This window comes from Taudactylus pleione, unplaced genomic scaffold (genome assembly GCF_031769625.1).
Source record: "Taudactylus pleione unplaced genomic scaffold, aTauple2 ptg000201l, whole genome shotgun sequence".
Taxonomy (NCBI): domain Eukaryota; kingdom Metazoa; phylum Chordata; class Amphibia; order Anura; family Myobatrachidae; genus Taudactylus; species Taudactylus pleione.
The window spans coordinates 7,684,450-7,708,572 of NW_028284603.1; the positions used below are offsets into that span (position 1 = coordinate 7,684,450).

A 24,123-nucleotide genomic window follows, 5' to 3' on the forward strand; every position below is an offset into this window, starting at 1 on the left:
TGCGACCGGGTCTGAATCAGGCCCCGAGTTCCCGGAATTGGGAAGGCGTTCCCGGAGCTATTTACTTGACCACGCTATAAACTCTTTAGAGGATTGTTGATTGCACCCTCCTGAGGTGCGAGTAGAAATCCGACTAAACTAAGGCCACAATGCTGGATTCTGGTTTAGCGCGTGCGCCATCAGCATCGCGGAGTCGGAGAATGCCAGTTACAGCAATTTAACACCAGGCTTAAGGTGCGGTAACTGGCATCTCCCGAATAAGTGCAGGGCACAGCACGGTCAATTGAATAGCTCTGGAAACGCCTTCCTGGGTTTTTTTTTAAATCACACTTAACTGAATCGTCTCTCCCCCATCCACCCACATAGGTGTGTATGCTCTAAATGTCCAGTAGTAGTACGAATGGAAATTAAATTGTGGACAAGCTACATAAAGAAGTAGTTTATGGACTCTGCTTATACCTTTTGAATCAGAAAATCTTCTAGTTTCAATCTTTTCCTGGCTCAATGTATGGAGCAAATGTGTCTATACCAGGGCAATATCTTTCCAATCCTCCGATTACATTTTGTGTTAAGGGCTAGAGAAGATGCCCCTTAAAATGTGCTTGGCTGATAAATAGTCACACTTGCGTGACCAAAGTAGTAGTGCAGGTGACCTGTCTGACAGTCACTGGGCGAGTCTAGCCCAATCTCGCCTCATGGACAATAAGGTCCTTTCACTTTTTAAAATCTAAAACACTACAAATTTGCAGTTTTACCAGAACTTCCCAAGTGGAAACGACATTATCAGTGACAGACTGAGCGCATTAGCGGCTAGCCATAAAAATTTAGTTAAAGGGAGCTTAAATGTGTACCATCGGGCGCAGGACTGACCACAAACTTTAACAAGCCTGTAGACATTCAAACAGGGGACACAGTGGATGATAATAGTTGCTTTCATTGACATTCCCTTGCCTTGTTACTTAGCAATGTAATGAAAATGCTTGCTTCCTATTAGCAAAACTGCTGCTATCTCCGCCAGTCTCACTGATATCGCACAGTCTACTGAAGTAACCGAAAGTTCACAAAATGTCTGCTTCTATGGTAACCAGAAAAGCGCTTAACAGTGTGAAAGGAAGGGCATGACAGTACAGGAGCCTGGCTATTAGAGGACGAACGCCGCAGCCTTAGAACTGGTGGTCCAACCATGAAATAGAATCTGCCCAAATGATTACAGCAACAAGGACGTAAACAAGAAACTTTTCTCATGGACGGAAAGACTGGGGATAAGGGAACAGGAAAGATGTTTTCTCCTGGGACAAAAAAAGAAAAATATCTGTCAGGAAGGATAGGGTCACCAAAACAACATAGAAGACCTAATTAAACAAGAAAACTCTGTCACGTCAGTTTATACCACTTACTAAAAATATGCATCTCTTGTTTCTGCAGTCTGCCAAAGATCACTGACAGAGTAAAGGTGCCCATCCACTAGAAGACAGGCAAATGTCTGCACGATTACGACATTGTAATTGTGCAGTCGTTTGTCAGTCTGTGATGAGCCTGTACTGAACGATCAGTCATTCAGCGAAGGCTCCTCAATCATCTGCAAACATGCTGAACCGGACGATATCAGGTTATATAACATATTTGTACGATGATCGATATCTATACGACCAGCGGGAGCGCACAACGCTGGTCGTTTTAGACAATTTTAAAACAATCTGCAAACGATTTTCGAACGATATAACGATAACGTTCAATCGTTCAATTTAATCGTCTAGTGGATGTGCCTCTTTAGGCTCACATACAAAGTAAGTCCATTAGTTAAACCATGCCGATTAAAATGTGTGTAGAGAAATTGTTAAACTGGCCAAACAATCTGATTATCATTCAAAACAATAGTATAGCTGAGAGAGGTTATCGTCCTGGCGCCCAGGATTTCAGATCTGACCAGTTCAAATCCTGTGGCAATTAGGTACACACTAGTACAATCATACTTGAGATGCAAATAGAGCTCCGATGAACACGTAGATTCATAGGTACACACTAGTCGTTATACCGCTCAATCGACAAATGATATATCACGAGTGCACTGGCGGGTGCATTCACAGACCTATCAGATTGGCTGTGCTGCAGGGCTGACCTATCTGTTGGTGCATCTGCATGTGTGTATGGTCGACCCATACACTAGCCGCAGTACCCGTAGGCACTGACATCACAACTGGGCGGGCATATTTAAATGCCCACTCAGTTGTGAAGTCAGGCTATACATATCGAGTGGTAGAGTGGCAATTGTGTATAGCTTACAAATCGTCTGCTTGGGATCGATCAGTTGTATAAGTGAGTACTCCGCATATTACATTATACCACGCAATCCTTATTTCTCAAGAGCACCTGCTGAAAAGATCATGACTGGAGAAGCACCAGCAGAAGTATTGGACAGAACAGTTGATAAGTGCGTACACACTTCCAGGTTTGTCAGACATTGTAGGACTCCCGTAAAACCAGATCAGCAGATTAAACAGATTTTCTTGAGCTATAACATGATCTTGGGTGTATAAAAACTCTTATAGTATCTCACCGAGACGTGAATCTTATGATATACAGGACGATTGTATAGGTGTGTACCCAGCTTTAGACTGGGGGAAAAACAACAATCTCTGTGTTGAGATAAGTAGTATTTGCTGCATGTACGGGATCAGTATTAGGGCAAGTACAACATCAGTTAATTTACATTTAGAATAACCAAAAGGATCTCTCTTGTCTATGGTGATCGCATCACAAATGGTCTATTTCACAGTCAGCGTAGCGATCACTGTTATCCCTCTGACTGCTGTCAAGATTGCTATTAAAGTCCCCTTAATGGTGCATACACAGACTTTGTAGGACGATATAAACGAGAACTATATCATTTATCGTTATATCGTCCATTTTTTGGCCCCTTCCAACCCCCAAACGAAGGACGATGCGTGGGCACGGACGGTCGATAACGACCATTGCCCAGGCATGCAGTCCAACCTGGTAGATATCGACCAGGTTACTACAGAGACCTGTGATTTATTATCGCGGGTCGTTATAGTCGTTTGTGGGTTGGTGGTGTGCTGGATGATCAATATCGAAGGACGACCAGACAACAATATCGTTATTGTCTGATCTGACCATGTGTATGCACCTTAAGTTGCACACAAGCACAGTAAAGCTGGGTACACACTTATACAAATCACACTTAAGATGTGATTTTACTTTCTATTTCACTTACGTTTCAGAAGTCCCGATCACAGTGCCAATACATGAGTACACACCTATATCATCTAACTTGCGATCTTCGACCACCTTCTGTCTAAAATATCAGATGAAAAGACACAAAGCCAGTAGCAGCATGGGCAGAACGGTAGGCAGTGTGTACACGCCTCACTTTTGGTCCGATATCGCATTATGGAATCGGATGAAATTGAACTGCACATAAAACCTGATCTTCAGAGGAGACCTGTTTTTTCTGACAATACACGATCGAAGGAGAGTACGCACTCTTTGAGATATCGCATGAACGGGTCAGGATTCAAAAGAATGACCCGATCATATAAGTGTGTACCCAGCATAAGAGTTTAGTCAATTCAACAAAAAAAACACCATCAGCTCTACAAAGTGGGACATCAACTTATGTAATCGATATCGGATTGGAATAATTGCGACTGCATCATCATGCATGCAATGCCTCTGCGGACACTTAACGTCTAGGGTCATTCGGGTTCACAACAGTCACATCTGGTGCTGCCATGCTGCAGCTTGAAGTTCATGAAGCACGCAGCTTTTGGCGAGTGCTCAGATGCAACAGATGACATTAAACAGTTTTGTTCATGGCCCCACAATGTGTATAACATCTGTCAAATCTGAGTGCTGTTTGTACAATAGGAAAACGACAGAGCATTTCCGTACTGTTAAAGGAAATACCAGTGACGTTAACGTGAGACATCACTAGGGATTTCCTCCATATAGCAGGACCACCTATCTTGCATGGGATAGTTGATTCAACGCTCTCATGCTGATGTGGATTTAACAGTAACTGCCACTGAGGATGTATTAGTAATAACCCTCCTGACGTCTTTTTGTCCCTAAAATGTCCAAAAAACCTTATTCAAAAGGACACAGTTTGTTATCCATGTACTCGGGAGAACAAGCTACATACATTTCAGTGTCATTTTCTGTTCATATGTAAAATACTAACTAAAAATAGAACAAAAACACCTATATGATTTCTATAAAAATTAGAAACAAGATTTAAATTATACAATAAAAAAAAATAGAAAAATATAATTATTCCAGGGTAACTGAAGCAGGACAAAACCAAGAAAGATGGTCTATTATTTCCTCTCTAAAGCTGGGCACACACTGACATATATTGGCCGATCAATTGATCGGCCAACATATCTGGTGCCTGTCGCCCAGTGTGTGCCAGCGATATGTCAGAACTACGTCGTTCTCGAATGTGCTGCACAGCCAATGGACAGATATATCTGGAGACATATCTGTCCATCGGCAAATGTATACAGGCAGTCGGCAGCAGCGAGGGGGGTGGGATACGCCCCCGGCTGTGTGTACGGATGATCTGCCGACCGCCCGTACACATGCAGCAGCAGCCGCGGGGAGTGGATCCGGCCCCCTGCCCAACGGGACCCGCGGCTGCCTGGAAGATTATGGCCGTTCAGTGTATATTAACGACCATCATCTATAGATATATCTGCTAGGCGTCTACCCACCTTAATTCGTGGAATTTAATTAAATGCATGCAATGCTGAATAGCTCCGGGAATGAGTGCCTGGAGCTATTAAATTATACGCATCACTCCCAGCACTTAAGTCAGGAGATGCAGCTTACCGCACCCCACTTTTGAGTACCTTCATTGGCACTTTGCACGGGAGAAGCCGCATTACATGGCTAGTCCCATGCATATTGGGCACGGTAAGGCGGCCGTCAAGACCAGCGCTGGGCTTGTTGCATGCACAATGGAATAGCTCTTGTCACTTTAGACAGGAGCTGTGGGCACACTCTTTAACATTAAAGCCAGACAGCAATGGAATAAAATAAATTAAAAAAAGTTCTATAATACAATGTAAACAACTACAGAACTGGGAAGTTGTTTGTTTCACCAGCTTACTGTACCCAACTAGAATTAAGGAGAAATTACCAACACTAAGTACAAAACTTATACTGGAAAAAGGTAACAGAGTGAAAAAAAAAAAAAAATCAATCCTCTTCAGTATGCAGCAGAAAGCATGCTTCCTATTGCACGTGGCGTCAGTAATAGCAGCAGGGCCTGTTTCTAAGATCTATGCTTGATTACGTTGTCCCAGAGGGAACACAGAACCCGTTACCTGAACCATTCTGTGCTTTTGATTAGTGGGACCGCTTAGGTTCAGAGACTAAAACAAATAAGGTTGTAGGAAACTTGAGCTGGAAAGGACTTGTAGGGTTAAGAAGACTGCTTGTGATCAAACAGACAGCCTCTCCATATTTTTCCAGTGCTGGGGAGATCACTTACATTAACCAACTTTAGTATATGCACAGACTGTTTTATTAAATGACAAGTACCTAAAACAAATGGACAATTTCCAGTCCAAACACTCAATAAACAATGCACATTTAACCATTTTGCTGCCAAAACCACTAGGGACTTGTCCCAGTGTTAAAAGGCTTCTATTTTGCAAGGAATTGGGGTACGACCATGCATTCATGAACAGCCAAGCATCAAAAGGATGTAATTGCACAAGTAGATTACGGTCTAATGGTCTGACTTTAATGGGTTGTACTAGATGAATTCACCTCTCTCTGTAAATACATGAAAGGTCAGGTATAGTCAGCTGAACAATAAAGATGACTTGCTTTATTTTTCTCTGTATTATTGGTCTTTGATACCAAAGTGAATGAGTAAATGTTATGGTTTATTTTTAGTGTGTCATAACAGTTACATTCCAAGCTGCAATATACCTTCTATTAAATTAAGGATTCAGACTACAGAGCCATAACCAGAGATATGTACTCTATCAGGTAATGATAAGAGTAATAAGATACTAAGTACATAAAGACTTTGGTTCCTTGTACTGAAGCAGATCTATAAGCACACTTCAGTAGAGAGATCACGGAATGCTATGCCGAGAATACACAACTTATGTTGGGTACACACTGATATATCGCTTGTTCCATTGAACGGGCGATATATCTATACTGCATCCCTGGGTGTGTACAGCAGATATGTCTGCAAACAACATCATTCACAGATATATCCGATCTGCTGTGCACCACATCAGATGGCCAATATATCTGAAAGTAGTTATCATTCTAGCACCCTGCACCGGTCACAATCCATGTACAGCCATGGACAAAAGTTGAGAATAACACAAGTATTGGTTTTCACAAAGTTTGCTGCGTCAGCGTTTTTAGACCTATTTGTCTGACGTTACTATGGTATACTCAGGTTATAATTACAAGCATTTCATAAGTGTCAAAGGTTTTTATTGACAATTACAGTTTATTCAAAAGAGTCAATATTTGCAGTGTTGATCCTTCTTTTTCAAGATCTCTGCAATTCGTCCTGGCATGCTGTCAATTTCTGGGCCACATACTAACTGATGGCCGCCCATTCTTGCCTAATCAATGCTTGGAGTTTGTCAGAATTTGTGGAGTTTGTTTGTCCACCCGCTTCTTGAGGATTGACCACAAGTTCTCAATGGGATTAAGGTCTGGGGAGTTTCCTGGCCACGGACCCAAAATTTAGATGTTTTGTTCCCCGAGCCACGTAGTTAGCACTTTTGCCTTATGGCAAGATGCTCCATCATGCTGGAAAAGGCATTGTTCATCACCAAACTGTTCTTGGATGGTTGGGAGAAGTTGCTCTTGGAGGATGTTTTGGTACCATTCTTTATTCATGGCTGTGTTCTTAGGCAAAACTGTGAGTGAGCCCACTCCCTTGGCTGAGAACCAATTGTGAGTGAGCCCACTGCCTTGGCTGAGAAGCAACCCCACACATGAATGGTCTCAGGATGCTTTACTGTTGGCATGACACAGGACTGATGGTAGCGCTCACCTTTCCTTTCCCAGACAAGCATTTTTCCAGATGCCCCAAACAATCTGAAAGGAGATTCATCAAAGAAAATAACTTTATCCCAGTCCTCAGCAGTCCAATCCCTGTACCTTTTACAGAATATCAGTCTGTCCCTGATGTGTTTCCTGGAGAGAAGTGGCTCCTTTGCTGCCCCCTACTTGACACCAAGCCATCCTCCAAAAGTCGATGCACTCACACCTGCCTGCTGCTAATCCTGAGTAAGCTCTGCACTGGTGGAGCCCCGATCCCACAGCTGAATCAACTTTAAGAGATGGTCCTGGCGCTTGCTGGACATTCTTGGGTGCCTTGAAGCCTTCTTCACAACTATTGAACCTCTCTCCTTGAAGTTCTTGATGATCCGATAAATGGTTGATTTAGGTGCAATCTTACTAGCAACAATATCCTTGCCTGTGAAGCCCTTTTTGTGCAAAGCAATGATGACTGCACATGTTTCCTTGCAGGTAACCATGGTTAACATAGGAAGAACAATGATATCAAGCTCCACCCTCCTTTTAAAGCTTCCAGTCTGTTATTCTAACTCACTCAGCATGATCTCCAGCCTTGTCCTCGTCAACACTCTCACCTGTGTTAACGAGAGAATCACTGACATGATGTCAGCTGGTCCTTTTGTGGCAGGGCTGAAATGTAGTGCAAATGTTTTTGGGATTAAGTTCATGGTCATGGGAAAGAGGGACTTTCCAATTAATTGCAATTCATCTGATCCCTCTTCATGACATTATGGAGTATATGCAAATTGCCATCATAAAAACTGAAGCAGCAGACTTTGTGAAAACAAATACTTGTGTCATTCTCAAAACTTTTGACCATGGCTGTAGTTCCTCTTTCTTGCCAGGGGTGTGTCTCTCTGCTCTGGTGCTTCTAGCACACTCAACTGATACAACACTGCTGAGATGCAGACTAGAGAGCAATACCCCAGTCAGGAAAGAGGAAATGCACGGGTTGTGACAAGTGCAGGGTGCTAGAATGAACACTACGAAAGATATATATGTCATCTGCTGGTGTGTAAGAGTGAACCGCTGATCACCTGTACAAATGCTGCAGGACCCAGTGGTAATTGACAACTCTACAGGGTGTGCAAATTTAAATGCCTGTCCAGTTGAACTGTCAAGCCCGGCACATACGGAAGACGATTGGCAAGTGTGTATACACTTACCAATCAACAGATAGGTTGGCCTAGTGTGTACCCAGCTTTAGGGATCAGTAATACTTCTTCTATGGGGATTCAGTTGAAAAGCTGGCATTAATAGCACCTAAGTGTACAAGCCTTTGCAGTGCTTAAAATCGGTTACAAAATGTATTTCTCTTAGAGGTGATGAGCATAGGTCTCCTACAGTTACTGGGGGCTGCCATTTTGTGGCTTAACCAATGAATGAGCACTCAGACTATTAAATACTAGTGGCACCACTGAGGCACAAGAGATAGGGATGAATATTGGTTTGTCTACAAAATAGCCTTCACTGCATTTAAATACCAGTGTTACTTTACAAGGATGGGCACATCTTTCATAATAGTTTCCCCGCCAATCTAGTGCACTGTGACTATAGGCCACTGAAAATTGCTACTCTTCTTCCACGCTTTTTATTTTATTCATATTTCAGCAACATTCCAAAAAGCTGGATTTAGGGAGTGTAATTTCTGGTACACAGGTGCAACTCATCTGTCATACTATGACGTCTACGGGCACTTACATTCTCCCTGCATGTCACACATATGTATAAGAATTATATGTATAAGAATTTCAACATGTAAACCGGACTGTTACGAGATCTGAAAGTGCACTCGACTGTTCCTGATGCTGAAATACATACAAAATTAAGCAATTCCCACTTGTGCAATAGATAAAGTGAAGTACTTGAAATTAGTTGTTAAGCTCAAAATTGATCTTTGCATAAACAGAACATAGAAATTTGTGGTGCTTGAAATGAGAATAGACATTTTGCTCCTCTATGCATGTAATCAGGAGACCAGTACTCCCAAATAAACATATGTATAAATATCTGTGTTTCTGGATAGGGATATAGATTTCATATTTGCACTAATATACATTGAAATGATGCATGTCTTAGGGCTCGATTCATTTCAAAGCGAAGTAAATAGCGCCGGGAGGGAGCTTCCGGAGCTATTCAATTCAGTAAGCTGTTAAGCATTTCTTCTCGCATCCCTCCAGGGGTGCAAGCAGAAATCCGACAAAAGTACAGGCGCTATGGTGTTTTCGACCCTTAGCACCGCGGAAACAGCATAGCGCCGGGTAGTTTAGTCGGAGAATGTTCGTTCTCAAGACTAAACACCCTGTTTAAGGCGCAAGGGGCGGGAGAACGGGCATTCTCCGACCTAACAACGGGCTGAATTGAATAGCTCTGGAAGCTCCCTCCCAGCGCTATTTAATTTGCGTTCAATTGAATCGAGCCCTGTGTGTGTAAATAAAAACCATAAGAACAAATACTAGAAACCGTACCTAGTGGTATGAGTGTTCTTGTTCTCATATAGGTCTACACCTATTGGTAACTTAGATCCTATACTATTAAATGAAGAGCTGGCTTGAACAAGCACTGTATTGTATAGACATCTCTTTGAACAGCAGCAGAAGATACAATGGTTTCACAAGTTACATACAATTAATTTTATTTTCCATGAATCTGTAACACCTGTAGGCACCCCCGGGGGGAAATTAGGGTTAGACACCCACCTGGGAGAGTTAGGTTTAGGGTGTGGGAAGGGGGGGTGGGGGGGGTTAGGCACCACTAAGGAAGGGTTAGGGGGCTGGGGAGAGGGGAGGGTTAGGGTACTTACCAGCCCCAGTTGGGACCCTGATGGTTCAGGCTTCCAGCGTCTGTACATTTTCCCATGCACATACGTATACATATACACAAAAGGGGACCAATTTAATTCAACACGAATTGAATAGCGCCGGGAAGGCAGTCCCAGAGCTATTCATTTCAGCACGCTGTTATGTCGGAGAATGCTCGTTCTTGCCCTTTAAACATGGTGTTTAGTCGCGAGAACCGGCATTCGCCGACTTAACTGCCTAGTGCGATGCCGTTTCCACCGCGCTAAGGGCAGAAAACAGCATCGCGCCAGTAGTTTTTTCAGATTTCTGCTTGCACCCCAGGAGGGGTGTGAGAAGAAATCCATAGTCGGGCTTAACAGCGTGCTAAATTGAACAGCTCCGGGAGCTCCTTCCTGGCACTATTCAATTCGCGCTGCATTGAATCGAGCCCATACATACGTCAAACTCAGCAACTTGGCTAGCAATGAATCAGAAACCTGGCATGCGATGCCAGCAGCTTTCAGGAAAGCCATTCCATATGTGAAAGATCACCCCTCTACGCGTTTCATCAGACAAGGGACCACAGTTTTTATAAGTGACAGAGAAACAATCAAAAGCACTGATGTCATAATTACTTGGCCAATCCCAGACATTGTATTGTTTACTAAGGACACCAGGAGGTCTTTACACACTTTTAGTACATATAGACTCATTAACTGTTACTTATATGGCACCAACACATTCCGTTGTGCTTTACAATTGGGAACAAACCGTAATAAAATAAGACTGGGTAAAGACAATCATATATACAAAATTTAAATTTTTCTTTTAACAACACAGCAAGCAAAAAATGGGAGTAAATCAATCTTCGCAGGGGTAAGCTTAAACAGCTCGCATCACACAAACCATCAACTAAATACTGGCTCTGCCATGCTTCATACAATGCCTACACAGACAGAATGCCACCCGGGCCAAATATGAAGCAATGTGGAGGCTGTGTTTATAACTTCATCTTCTCGATTACTGTAATCAGAATACCATCTTGCCTATTATACTCGCTCTTTTCAAGATCTATCCCAAATGTGACAAAACATTCAGATTAGTTTGACATATGTTAAACCTGGTCAATTGCAGTGCGCAGGGAAAATATGCAACTTCCGTCCGCTTTCGCTTTGAATAATTGTATATTAGATAGTCCTCCCCTGGAATATAGCATAAATATCCACAATTCATATTATTCTTCCATTTCCTTAATCTCCTATGTAACATAACTGCTTGCTCTCAATTGTTTTGAGTTTCAAAAAAAAAAAAACCAAACAAAAAAAAAAACACATTTTATTTTTCATTTTTATTTTAACATTCTACTACTCAATATTATTGTACTGATTGTGTTTTATACCTCAATGGTTACCCTCTCAATTTGCTATTGGTGCTGTATCGTACCCTATTATGAGAAAATAAAAAAAATAGCAACTTTACAAGAATGAATAAATAAAAAGGTGATCACTGTAAGCTAACAATCTCCGGTGCCAGTGTCAGCACAGTAATAAGGGAAGAGGCAGTTTCCTGGAGTGCCATCTGAGGTTTAATCTGACAGGCACCTTCCCCTGAGATGGTCTTTCAAATTACACAGAAAGCCCCTACTTGAACCAGCTGTATCTGTGGTCTTATCAAAATAAGTGTATATTTGATCAATTCCTCCAACATAGTTTGTACACTGACAAACAAGTTTTTGCCTTTAATTTCTTCATTGCATATAGTTTTAATCTGTGAAGCCACCGAAAAAAAAAAAAAAAAAAAAAAGTGGTTTATTCAGAAGTACACCCCCGCTGCACGCACACAGTTCAATGCATATATTCTCCCATATGCCAAGTTGCACACATATGTGACCACAGAGCCCTTATATATTCTTGTTCGATTAGGCATAATCAGTACGAGTGCATACCTGAGCCAGCCGTATCCTTTGTGCAAGAGATGCCATTGAAATTGGATCACTGTATAAGCTCAACTCCATATTGCCCACCATTCCGACTAGACGGCCTCACTAAACGTAGCCTATCCGCAAATGCATCTTCACCATCCACTTATGCAAGTAGAGTTGTGACCGAGACGCGTACGACTTGGAGTCGCCCATGGACAGTCAGCTTGTACATCTGCGCGATGCTAAATTAAAAAAAAAAACTTTGCAAGATCGGTCCTCAAAAAGGACTTGTGTGCAACTATGTATAATCACCTTTCTGTTCTAATCCCAGCCTATATTGCAATTAGTCTGTTATAGATACTCTGGTCGGACGCATGTCTTACAAAGAATGACTCTAAAGACCATAAGCGCTGCTCACTATTGTATTAGTTGGTTTCCTCGCCTACTCTTAGTAATATTTCCCTGTGGTGTGTCTGCCCACAAGAAAGGGTCTGGCTATGCCTGAATACCTTAGGCTCCCCAACAAAGGCATATTCTTTGATTATGAAAGGGAAGGGAAAATATAACCGGTCTCCTGGACTTTGCACTCATTTCTTGACAGGGAAAATATGAAATAATAGGACTTTATCTAGAAATTGCTTTATCTGTATTTAACTACTGCTGTGCAGTTACAGGAAAAATGTCATTTCTAAAGAATGTCATTTATTTTAAAGGACGTACAATTAAAATACAGAGCTCCTAACCTCATATTATACTTATTAAATGGTACAATGTAAAGAGCTGTCTACATCCTTCTATGTGGTTATATAAAATATCAACAATTACTGTGTTTAGAACGCCATTAACTTTATGGGGCCCATACATCCGAGATGGACTGCCCCAATTCTCCATTCTACCGGGGTCGGGGGATCAGAGAAATCCAACATATTGGACAATCTCAATTCAGACATGAAAATGGCCAGAATCGGCGAATTAGGCACAGATCATAAACATCCGCGAATCGAGTTTTTGATCGCCGATCTGAGTCGGGGAATCGAGGCGCTGATATATGGCCTGCGTAAGTAGCATAAAGCAAGATCATCTTTTTTGCAAAATAGGATACACAAAAGAGAAGCAAAAATATTACAATGCCTGCATGAACTCGATGAAAAAGTCAAATACAGCTAAAGAGAAGATGGCTTTGTACATTAGTACCTTAAAGGGCTTATTAACATCTATAAAAGTGGTTGATGTGCTTTTTAGCCATTTAATAATGCTTGAAAAGCCCATTAAAATCAAGATAAAGGTTTTATTATGCGCTTGTTTCGGTGGAAAAATATTTCATGTTTTAATGTAGCAAACCAATACAATAGATTGTTTTTTGCCAACTGTAAAAGAGAACCTCATTGAAAAAACTTTTTATTGTACATCATTAAAATGTGTATAAAATGCCTTATCCAAAGCTAGAAGAAAAATCACTAAAAAGAAGCAGAAGAAGGAGTAATGTGCACCTTGGAAAACCATGTTACACTGCAGGTAATGAGAGATTTACAGTTGGTAATGAAATGTGTCCGGGAACAATTCTAAATTTCAGTGTAAAAACAAATCTGCCCAGTATCTGTTCGCTGTATGCAAAAGCAGCTAGTATTTTCCCTGCACGCAAACATATGCATTGAAACTTGGTTTGTTCCAGAAACAAATTGCTTTACGGCGAGCGATTCAATTAAGCGCGCTTTTGACAGCCCCAGTAAGGAGTTCCCGAGTTATTCAATTGAGCGTGCTGTTAGGCCGACTAAAGGATTTCTTCTCGCACGCTATATGAAGAACACGGTACAACTGAATAACCTCCTTTCCTTAAGTATCACTCCATAAAATCGTTAAGAAGTTTCTTACTAAAATGGCACCATATTCATTGGAATTCTGGGCCTGATTCAGACCCGCTCGTGAGCGCTGAGCGCTCGCAAGCGGGTCGATGTTGCCCAAGTGCGCATGCACACGACAGACCCGGGTCCGTCGTGCGCATGTGCGAGACCCGAATAACGACGGCTATGGGTCTCGCACCAAAGGGGGCGTGCTGTCAATGGTGATTGACAGCACGCCCCCTTTGGTGGGCGTGCCGGGGGCGTGGCTGCCCAGACGGAGGCGTTCCCATGGGAACGCCTACCGTCTGGGGCCGGCCCCACTGACATCACTAGTGATGTCAGTGGGAGTGCTTTTAGCTCTGATAGAGCCAAAAGCACTCCAGGGCTTGCGGCAGCAAGACCCTACCGCAGGGTCTCGTCGCAAGCCCGATGGTCGCGATGGTCTTGACCATCGCGACCATCATTTTGACCGCTCGCTATAGCTGTGGGTGGTCTCCAAATAGGAGCAGGGACGGCCCTGATTCAGAGCGGGCTCTGAATCAGGGCCTCTATCCCATAACATTAAGCTACTTATAAAAACTGTCTAAATCTGCCTTAAAAAAAAATGTTGCAGTTTGATTGTGACCATATGTGCACTCAACCTAACTCATCTACCATCCATCCTATTAAACGCAGATCAGGACCTGCTGACTGTTTGTGCCTAAACAAACAGTGATTTGAAGCCATTGGGCAGAATTCAATTCGGTGCGATGATGAATAGCCGCGGGAGGGAGCTCCCGCAGCTATTCAAAACAACGCGCTGTTTGCCTGGTCGGGAATTGGTTAAGTCAGAGAATGCCAGTTCTCACGACTTAACCTTGGTGTGAAGGCGCGGTAACCGACATTCTCTGACTAAAGTGCCGGGTGTGCGGCTGTTATCGCCGGGCTAAGCCGGCAAACACTTACGCCCCCAGCACTTTTGTCCCAGTGGGGGTGCGAGAAGAAATCCTTTAGCCTCCCAAACAGCAGGGTGTATTGAATAGCTGTGGGACCTCCCTCCCGCAGCTATTCATCATAGCCAGTGTTCTCCACAGGCTGTTTTCTGCCGGCACATCGCCCGGCAGAAACAGCCTGCTGCCCGGCACTTTTCCCTGCCGACCCCCGCTGTGGAACACTAGCCTTTGAAGTGACCGGAGGCTAAAGAAGCCTCTGATCAGAGGCCAGCGTTCCCAGTGATGCACAGCGTCCGCGACGTGAGGAGCCTGCCCTGCGCGCCTGCTGGATCTAGTTAGATCCAGTCAGCGTGTGGCAGCAGCAGCGGCGAGCGGGAGACTGGCCAGCAAGTAAAGGTAAGGGCTGGGGCCGGGGCCAGCCTGGGGGCACTGCACAAAGGGGCCAGCCTGGGGGCACTATTTAAGCCTGGGGGCACTGCATAAGGGGTCAGCCTGGGGGCACTGCATAAGGGACACTTTATACCTGGGGGCATTGCATAAGGGTCCAGCCTGGGGCACTATTTAAGCCTGGGGGCACTACATAAGGGACCAGTCTGCGGCACTACATAGGGGCACTACTTCAGCCAGGGGGCACTGCATAAGGGCAAAGCTAAACTACCGGGGGCAATGCATAAAGGGGAAAACTACAGGGGGCACTGTATATAGGGCACAAATACAGGGGGCATTGCATACTGGGCACTTGACTGAGAGCCAGTGGGGGAGCAGCCTGAGACATGTCGGGCTGGATTGGTCTGGGAGATACCCCTTTTCCCGGCACACGCATAATTGCGAAGGCCCCCACCCGGCTGGAAAAAATTTCTGGGGAGAACACTGATAGCATTGAATATGGCCCTTTGAGGGATGAAGTGACCCAAGTCAAGGTCCAAACCTCTACATTTATTGTCAATGTTTAGGAGAAGACTTTAATAACCTACCAGCTCACTAATAGGCAACCAGTCAGCATACTTGGATAACTTCTTTAGCTCTTTCCAAGTCACATGTATTAATAAAAAAATAAATATAAAAACAAAAGAGCAGCATTTTCCACTAATGTACAAAAACAAAGTTAAACATATAGGAGGCGACTCAATTGTTTTATCTTACCTTATCTCCCGTCTAAAGTGATGGGAGATCGAGGTGCGATATTTAATTGTTTTTGGCCACCCATGCCGATCGGGCCCAAATAGACATGGTTTAGACACGTAAAAAAGAACAAAAATAAATCACCCAGCGCTAAACACTTAGGAGAATACAAGCACTATCGCAGCAGTATAAACAAAAACAAACAAAAAAAAGGGAAGGGGGTATTTGCCAACCTCACTCTACCAAATCAAAAAACAAGTATACTGCGCTGATGTACCTTTGTTGGGATATTAAATCATACATGTAATAGAGTACAAATTACATTAATTAAAATACTCCATTAATAGCACAAATACAGTACATAGAATAATGCAATAATCATAGTTCAAATCCACACACGTATACAAGCACAACTGCTCATAACCTATTAATATATATACTGATCAGGCTCTCAAAAACAAAATATATATATATATATCTCATAAGAATTGTATGAGATGTGTCCAGCGGTTCAAATCCCGGCAGCGGCAGGGCGACACGGCTAAAAATCCTGATCGTCCGTAGGTAAGTATGTTCTAACCTAACCCCCCTTAAGGGTGCCTAACCCTAACACCCCCCCCCCCCTTCCCCGCCACCTAAATCTAAGTCCCCCGGGGCGGTGCCTAACCCTAACCTCCCGAGGGGATGCCCAACCCTAAGTCCCCCCCGGGAGCCCTATACCTAAGATATATATATATATATATATATATATATATACATACACATACATACACACACATACATACACACACACACACACACGTATATACACACAATATATATATATATATATATATATATATATATACATACATACATACATATACACACACTTTTTTTTATTTTGTTTTTTTTTTTTTTAAATAAAGGAAAAAAAAAAAAAAGGAAAAAAAAATCGGCCAAGGTATTTTATAGCAAGGGCTCAACTGTTTTCCTTAATTGTCAAAAGTTCATGTATGTTGTTGTAAACAATAATCTGGATCCGAACGGCATCTTTGTTATGCATACACGACTGACAGTTGCAGATTGTGTCCATTTAAAACAGTTCACTGGGAATTTCCCCTAGCATGTGCAAATGTAATAATTAGTGTAGAATGTCAGCACACCGCTTGTAGCTGAATAGATACAGCAAAATAGATATAGCAAGCACAACCAGTTTCAGCTCTCCCGAGCACCCGCTTGCAGCCAGATTAGATTGTTGTAAATATACACTGGACCTCTCCCAATCTTATCCTAAGAAGAACAGCTGGTTACGTTACCTCCTCCCTGCTGTAATCCTGTGGCTGTCGACTTGAGCGTAGCGGGGTATAACGGCAGTTTCCAATCTTTCACTGTGGCTGGCGGATGGTTTGCAGCGTAATAGTGTAGCCGGTGGCAATGCAGGTGGTGGGATCCCTGATATCCTTAAAAAGAGATCAGCAACACGTTTCGGCTACCACCGTAGCCTTTTCAACATGGAACGCGTGTAAAACTGCTAAACCCATCTAAAGTCCTGGTTGGACGCCCAAAGTGCTGACTTATCGCACATTTCTGCTCGCCTGCCCGGGGGTCTGCGAGCAGAAATGTGTGCTCTGTCAGGGGCCCAGCACCATCAGCAGCAGACGAAAAAAATTCAACAACATATCGTTCAGTGTAGGCACTACAGGGGATGAGGAACCACTGTACGTTTACAATGTTGTAATCGTACTGTTGTTCCACTATCTTCTAGTGGATACGCACCTTAAGACTGCAGACCGAATGTGCGCCAATATGTATATGTGCCTCTTGCAAGCAGACGTAGCATTTTACAATGTGAAAAAGGGCTGAGATAGGCAGATGGTAAACTCAAATGACATGTACTCACAGGCGGTTTTACAAACACTTATGGTGTGATGCAGTCAGCCGACTTGGATCTGTATGATGAAGAAATATTTAATGCAGCAAGAACTTTTCTTAAAAAGTTCAATGACCCCTAAGCTCTGCTCTATATTCAGTCCATCTGGTGAACACAAGGTTTATAAAATCACCTTTAAATAGTTCACTCTAACGTTAACAACGCATGCAGTGAATCTACCGCAAGGCACAAGATTGACGTACAATTTGGCCACAATGGGCAGTGGGTTACCAATTTATCCAAAATCCAGCAGTTGGACACGGATGCTTCAGCGGGACAGTGGCCTATTTTGCAGAAGAAACAAACATGTTTACTCTTTTCGGGTTCACATCTAATGGAAGACAATTCTAGATTAAAGTGTAGATAAAACCTTGAACTTTGTCCTCACTTTTAACAGACATTTAGAAGTGCATCCATTGCTCTTAAAAGGCAATATAGAAATGTCGCAGAGGCTAGCAAACATAGATAACTATTTCCTTACAGTATTTGTTGGACAATTCAGGGTCAATGCATGTTTAGTAGTCTTTGCAAATGCATTATACACAATTAACACTCCCATGCACAAAGGTTTATACAGATCCGTCCTCATACATCTGGCTTCAATACGCCACACAGTGTGAGATGCCTGGCGCGTGCAAGCCGCCAGATCCCGTGCAAATCTGCTAGCATCATGCATCGTCTTTGTCGAAAACGAGTCCTAAGGTGGGTACACGGTACGATTGTGTACCCAGCGATGCGATCCATGATCCCAGGCCGACATATCTGGTGGTCCGGTGCCCGCCCCCCCGGTCACATAGCGCTGCATGGAATAGTCAGCAGCATCGCCTGATGTTCCTGCATGTACAAAAGATCAGGTGATGTGGCTGACTACCCATGGGAGTGCACACCGCACGATGTCGTGCATACACGGCAGATTTTAAACGATTTCTTCTAATCTGTCAAAAAAACGGCAAAATTGTTTAAAATATTGTACTGTGTGTAGGCACCTTTAGTCGCAATGCGATTGCACTAGGACACACGAGGAGACTGCAGTGATTAATTTGATATGCAACACTTGTATATTTGTGTGCGACTGAGTCTGTATACGAAGCTCAACGGAATTTAGCGAGGAAGAAAGCAGCGGTCACTGCATCGTAGCACTTTGTATACAGATTGAGAATCGGTCGCACAGATGTCGCATAACAAATTAATCAGCAGAGTCTCCTGGTGCGTCCTAGTTGCATCACATTGCAACAGACACATTTTCGGCAAAGGATGCCTGGCGATAGCAGAGTCACACGGCACGCGGAAAGAGGCTGTTTGGCGCAACTGCAGTAATGACGTAGAGGAAGACAGAGCCAATTACTTTTTCCTTTCTATCTTTGTGGGTTTTCAAGTTTCTCATCACTTTTTGTACTACAAACTATAGATCGCTGCATTATCACAATAAACTCACACGCCTTAATAATGCAATATTATGCTTTGTTAAGAAGTGTTTTAGGCAATCCTGTGAAGACCTGGATATAGTAATATCTGACAATATTGTGGTGTTGATAAATTATATCGTCTGGCAAGCCAGATCATATATCACATAATATATATGATCGCAATAAAAAGAAAGAAATTCAATGACTGAGGCTGCCAGTTGGCCTACTATATTAGAAATAAACAAAACTGATTATATTTCGGGAGATAATACCAAAGTATATAGCAAATTCACTTTATTTAATAACATTTACTAACAAAAATTATTTTATTTAAAAAAGGAAAAAAGTTAGTACCCCAAATAACAAATACATGTGTGTAGTATTATATTATAAATATATAGGTTGAGTTTCCCATATCCAAATACCGAATATTTTTAGCATGACTGAGATAGTGAAATCTTTGATTTTTGATAGTTCAATGTACACAAACTTTGTTTAAGGCACAAATTATTAAAAATAAAGTATAAAATGACTTATAGGCTGTGTATACAAGGTGTATATTAAACATAACATTTTTAATAAAATATTTTATTGTATTATATGTATCCTTATGTCTATGTGAGCGCACCCTGAGGTGAATAATTTCAGATGCCACCTCTTATTAATGTGTATATTAAACATAAATGAATTTCATGTATGTACACAAACTTTGTTTGATGCACAAAATTATGGAAAGTATTGTATAAAATTACCTTCAGGTTGTGTGTATAAGGTGTATATGAATCATAAATGCATTTTGTGTTTAGATTTGGGCCCTATTCCTAAAACATTTCAATATGGTATACAAATATTCCAAAATACGAAATATTCCGATATCCAAAATAGCCTTGGTCCCAAGCATTTTGGATATGGGAGACTCAGTATGTATGTATATATATTACACACACGTACTTGCCATTTGATAGGAAACAATATCAATTGGACACTTTTTCTCTTTCAATACATATGCTCATTATATTTTCGATTTTTCCTTTACAAAACGCCACATGTAAAAGTGATATAACGTTATGACCTGCTGGAATAGCAGTACTTAAATATTTACAGTAATGGCAAAAGCTTTCCTACAAAAATTCATTAAAACATGATACACAAATGTTAGAGTTGGAAAAATAACCAGTTTCATATACATAGGGGTGAATTCTATTGCTTTTAGTGCAGCTGTAACTAATGGGCACCCGATGGAGCAATTCAAATGTAGCTCCGAACGGGCGCCCATTATTTCTGCTCGCACCCTCCTGAGGTTCATTGTCGTCGCCCAAACCACACTTTCCTTGTCGCACAGCGGCTGAACACACACACACACACTCGTACACAGTTGGCTTACACCAATGAGGCATCGATAGACGCACAAAGACGGATTTGCGCCACGCAAGATGTCATATCACTATTCACAAAATCGCCCGCTGATGGCATAAAGACGCAGCCAAGCCTGTGGTAAAAGATTAAGTCGCATATAACTCAGAATCAGGCCCTTTGTGTGTATGTTTTTACAGCAATATGCTATATTTTTTTCCATTTTTAGGGGCATATGTATCAAAGCTTGATGTGAGATAAAATTGTGAAAATTGTTTCTTAACACAGCCTGCAAAATGTAAGTTCGAAACTGATTGGTTGGTGATATATATCTCACATCACCAACCAATCAGCTTCTAACTTACATTTTGCAGGCTGTGTTAAGAAACAATTTTCACAATTTTATCTCACATCAAGCTTTGATACATATGCCCCATAGTCCTTAAACTCCTAAAAAGGAATCAGAGGAATGTGAGAGACCCATCTTGTTTTAATGAAATATAGCGACTGACAACACGGGTTCAAACATAATTGTCGACCAAGTAATTAAATATCAGGAAACCTATAAGCTGGATATTAACAATGGGAAGGAAGCCCCCACAACACTGGAATAGGAAGAACGTTGTGAAATGATAGGGGGGGTTACATCCATAAAATCTCAAAAGGCAGGATCCCAAAGCAACAGCCTTCATGACAAAGACTTGTGGTGCTGCCAAGGAAGACAGATGCAAGCCCCTCCGGAGGGGGCATAGTGGGACATGGAATTAATCGACAAAGCAGAAACGAACCCTTTATCTGCCTGGGAGCAGCAATGTATGACAGGCCTCCTCTTTATTTTGTCCCCACAATGAGCAAGCTTTAAATGAGTTTAACATTTCTGAAAATTATCCTCTAGAAACAGAAATGAGCACTAAATAACCAACAGGCTCCCGCAGCCCAAACAAACAAGGCATCGGCTGAGCAGAAGCAAATATGCCGCACACAAATTATTCAGAGCTGTAACCTTTGTGTGAGATATCTCCCAAGACATCGAGCTGCAAATACACAACTGATATAGATCACAGTCACAATGACATCAGGGAGGAAAAATCACAAATCAGATCAAACCATGAGGTGCTAAGCAAGAAAACACAGCAGCAAATGTACCAACATCCCCACTGTGTGTATTAGTCACTGATCACCCATAACACACCATGGCTCAAAGAATACACAGTACAAAGGCTTCTCATCTGGCACAGTGTTCATGTGGAATATATATATATATATATATATATATATATACACACACATACATACATATATATATATATATATATATATATATATATATATATATATATATATACACACACACACAATATTGACTCATGTGTGTGCATTATAAGATCAAGCCTGGCCCAGTCAAGGCTATAATGAAGGGTGGCTCCATAAGACAAGAAGTCCTTTACATGGACATCCATCATGCCAATCTGAGGCACAGATGTATCATCTCAAGGTGACGAGGACTCAGGGGCCAGCTCAGCCCCAACATGCTGTCTGCTGTGCAGGGGCCACAGGGCGTCACTCCCAGTGATCCATAAAGCTACGGAGAACAATGCCTGGGCCCTAAGGGCTAATACGGGGATGGCCCTGTGGGTGTAAGTAGCCCCTCTCAGGGACAGACTGGGGGCGTGTACCACAAGATGGGCAAAAGGATGGACCCTCACCCCCTCCTGACCCCCCAAAAGAACTTAACAACCCCTATCCGGCCAGGTGTTTTCTCGCTATGACTTACAGAGCGATGGAGCTGAGCGTGCCGGCCCTCTCCGTGGAGGAGAGCCCAAGTCCCCGGCCCAGTGCTGTCACGATGGCGGTGGAAGATACTCCGTTTTCCTTCCCCGGGATAATGATATTAATGATGATAGCAAATGCCAGTGACAAATATGGCGCCCTCCTCTCCACCACAGGACCGGGCAGGAGATGGCGGGGCGCACTGAACACGGTTCCGGCTGTTTCACTTCCACACCAACGGCAGCAACAGCAGCGGAGATATAATATTACTGCTAGAGGCGAAGGATCGCTCACCGGTGACGTCAGCACGCACGGCCATAAACACAGGACCGGAGCGGTCACGACGCACGTCCATGGCAAAGCATCACGGGACATGTAGTTCTGTAACAGCACGGCAGGTCTGTGTCCCTCCCTAGTCCTCTAATAAAACTCCCTGTCCTCCCCTTCCTTCCAGTTCCTACACAACTGTCTTTGTATTGTGAATGCTGTAGTGTGCGATTTATAGGGGTCTATGTACTAAGATTTGGAGAATTTGGAGATTGGATGAAGATAAAGTACCAACCAATCAGCTCCTAACTGTCACTTTACAGTCTGTGTTTGAAAAATGACAGGAGCTCATTGGTTGGTACTTTATCTCATACTTGCCTACACTCCTGGAAGTCACAGGAGGCTCCCGAATTTCCGGGTAGCCCCCTGCACCCCCTGGAAGTGTAAGCAGATCTCCCACTTCCTGCCCACTATCTAGTGAAGTGGGCAGGATGGGGAAATTTAATGGGGAATTTGCGGGTCCGCGAGGAGGGGGCAGGGCTAAATAACGCGAATTGCGCCATTTAGCCCCAACCCCCTTGTGGACTCGCGAATCGCAAACTTTTCCTGGAAATAGACGGGTCCTAATTATGGCAACAGTCCGGCCCCGCCCCCCCGAACCAGGCTGCTCCCGGAAAAGATTTATAGAAATTAGGTAAGTATGCTTTATTTACATTCATATTATCTCTCTCCAAGGTATAGTAAATAGAAACCTATAGAGCTAAAATGAAACACTCTTCCTCTGGACGTGTGTATATTTAGCTCCAAATTTTATACAGTATTACACTGGACATCACGATTTGCTTTAGTAAATTAGGGATGGATCCCAGGGCTGTCTGTCGTCAGAATTTGTGGGGCCCAGTACAAATGAAACAGGCAGGGTACCTCCCTATTCTCAAACCCTTGATTTTCATTGTATTGGCAACATCGATGGTTGCCAGCCATAATGTAATCACACATGGGGCTATATTTACTATCCGTCGGTTTGTCAAAGCAGCTTTAACGGATTTAAAAAGGCAATAGGAATTGATGCTAGCTCAGGCTTATTTAGCATTAAGTCGTATTACGTTTTAAAACCATCAATCAAATCTGCCAATGATCGGTGGCTTCAAGATGCCTGGTTCCATCGCAATAAAGTTACAGACTGGATGGGTCGAAGTTTGCTTCTGGTGGAAGCCTACGAAAGTTGTCATCGGGAGCGGCTAAATGTATGAGGTCACCTACCGCACAATAATGCTGCCCATCCACTAGCAGATCATAAAAACGACAGCACGATTACGACATTGTAATCGTGCAGTCGTTTCTATGTCTGTGATGTGCCTACACGGAACGAGCAGTCATCAATCATTTGGTAACATGCTGAACCTGACGTTACCGTCAGGTTAACCAGCATGTTTGCCCGATGATTGATCTCGGAAACGACCAGCGGGCGCGCACATCGCTGGTTGTTTCCAACTTTAGTGCCAGATTTGCTGACGATTTGCAAGCAATTGCACGATAACGACGTCGTTATCATGCAATCGCCTGTCAAAATCGCCTAGTGGATGGGCAGCTTACGTCATATGAGCAACCAGGGTTACACTTGACTTAACACGCTAAAAAAAAATCATTAAACTGCACAAATAAAAATATTATGAGATGGAAGATTTTTCATCAATCGGGACACAAATATGGAATCGGTATGTAATGCCAGCGGC

General features: G+C 42.8%; 1 protein-coding gene across 2 annotated transcripts in view; it reads right to left on the reverse strand.

Annotated features, from left to right (window-relative positions):
* PELI1 (pellino E3 ubiquitin protein ligase 1) overlaps positions 1-22,494 on the reverse strand; it is a 59,942-nt gene extending 37,448 nt beyond the window's left edge. The window contains exon 1 of one of the 2 annotated variants that reach the window (XM_088477502.1): positions 22,415-22,494. The gene's annotated coding sequence lies outside the window, so the exon portion shown is untranslated. The other variant, XM_088477503.1, reaches the window with a different exon arrangement.
* Positions 22,495-24,123: the final 1,629 nt, after the last annotated feature.